This window comes from Phodopus roborovskii, unplaced genomic scaffold (assembly GCF_943737965.1).
Source record: "Phodopus roborovskii unplaced genomic scaffold, PHOROB, whole genome shotgun sequence".
Classification (NCBI taxonomy): Eukaryota; Metazoa; Chordata; class Mammalia; order Rodentia; family Cricetidae; genus Phodopus; species Phodopus roborovskii.
The window spans coordinates 7235066-7237086 of NW_026126447.1; the positions used below are offsets into that span (position 1 = coordinate 7235066).

General features: G+C 36.5%; 1 pseudogene; it reads right to left on the reverse strand.

Moving 5' to 3' along the window:
• Positions 1 to 352: 352 nt before the first annotated feature.
• Positions 353 to 452, reverse strand: LOC127225010 (uncharacterized; annotated as a pseudogene).
• Positions 453 to 2021: the final 1569 nt, after the last annotated feature.

The following is a 2021-nucleotide window of genomic DNA, read 5'->3' on the forward strand; positions in this document are numbered from 1 at the left end:
TGAATACCTTGGAAATTATAGATTCAAACAGCACATCAAAGGCAGGAACAAGCAGATTGCACCAACCAAACGGAACGTATTTAATGAGAGAATGAGTCCTTGCTTTGGTAAGGAAAGAGAACCTTGGCAAAGGAGGACCCTTAGTCGTGAGAGGGACTGAGAAAACGTCAAACACATTTTACTCTATCTTGCATTCTGGCTGAAAAAATAGAACACAGTAACTGGCAGTGTGTTACAACTGGCAGTTCTGTACCCTGTTTGCAGGAAAACTTCAGTCTTGATTGCACATATTTGAAAGAAAAAAATCTAGTTCCAGCACTGATATTTTCCTATAAGAAATAGCTCACTTGTTAAAAAGCATGAGCATACTATAAGAATTTGTTTCTGCACAGGGGTCATGCTAGTCTTCTCTGTATCTTTCCAATTTTAGTATACATGTTGCCGAAGCAAGCCAAAAGGAAAAACAATGCTGACTATATGAAAATAGAGAATTTTGTTTTGTGTTGGTTTTTTTTTTAAAAGAAAAATAGTTCTGGTAAGTCCAAGGGAGATGAAGACTGAGGAAGAGGAGTATACTGCACTGCTTGTCAGCGCAGTGTGTCTTTGCAGCCAAAGTCAGTGTACACTCATCTCTTTCTGCAGCTAATTGTAAGCTGCTTAAAATAATGAGAACAGGTCTATTTACTGTAACTAATTGATTTCCAATATTTCAAAATTAATTGAGTAGAAAAAGTCATTCCAAGCTTTCTTTGAGGCATGTTTTAATGGGCTCCGAATTTAAGAAATTAATGGACAGATTAGTATAATTTATTTTCACATTTGTTATTTTTCTAGAAATAGTTTTAAAATTCTCTTGGGAAGAAAGCTTTATTCTGATTCTATTTCTCAACTGATTTATGTGTCTACATAGTACTCAGCCAGCTCCTGTCATTAAATGCAGAGAACAATTCCCCTCCCTCAATGTTCTGAGAATAAAGAGTCCCAAAGATCATCAGCACTTACTGAAGTGTTTGCATTCCAGTAGTCACCCTCTTCTGCCAACCAGATGTATAGCAGAGAATCTGTGATTGTCTTCTCATCTATACTGTGTTTGTAAATGCATGCAGATTCCATGATGTATAGCTTTGTATTATGAATGCAATCCAGGTGGCAGTCTTCCTATTGGTATATATTTTAAAGATTATTTAAAAGGCAAAATGTGAGCTACAAATTTAGCTAAGTTGTGGAGTGACTGCAAGGCTCTGTAACCACAATAAAAGGAAGAAAACAAATAAAAATAGTTGTAAATGGTTTTGTAAAAATGGCTGTCAAAATGAACACACATATAATCTCTTAATGTATATGTTATATGTATTATTACATGTAGAACATATACATGACATCATACTTGTTTTTATTTGTTTTAGAGGTATGGTCTTACTATGTAGCTCGGGCTGTTCTGAAACTCACTATGTAGATCTATCTAACCTTGTTGCAGAGATCTGCATGCCTCTGCCTTCCAAATGTTAAAACTGAAGCTGTGAGCTACTGTGCCCAACTTCATAACATACTTTTAAAAAACAAAATAATGAGGTTCTTGTAATCTTTATCCGAGAAATTCCAGATGTGACAAGTAGGTTTTCCTTGCTGGCCTGCTCCCATTGTGGTGCCAGCCCCAAATAACACACAGAGACTCTGTATTTGATATAATGCTGTTGGCCAGTTACTTCTTTCTTATTGGCTAGCTCTCTTTAAGTATTAACCCATTTCTATTAATCTAAGTACTTCCACATGGTCTTATCTTACCAGAGAGAGGGCCCGGACCTCTCCAGTCTCTACATCTTGACTCCTCCCTATTCTTCCTCTCTCCTCCTAATCTCCTAGTTCCGCATCCCTTGCTCTCCTATTGGCCAACAGTGCTTTATTTATTAACCAATAAGAGAAACATATTTATAGAATGACATCTCCCATTATCCAGATTCAGATTTCTTAGGGGTAAACACAAATAGAGCCAAATCTAGGTTTAGCTGTGATTAGATCAT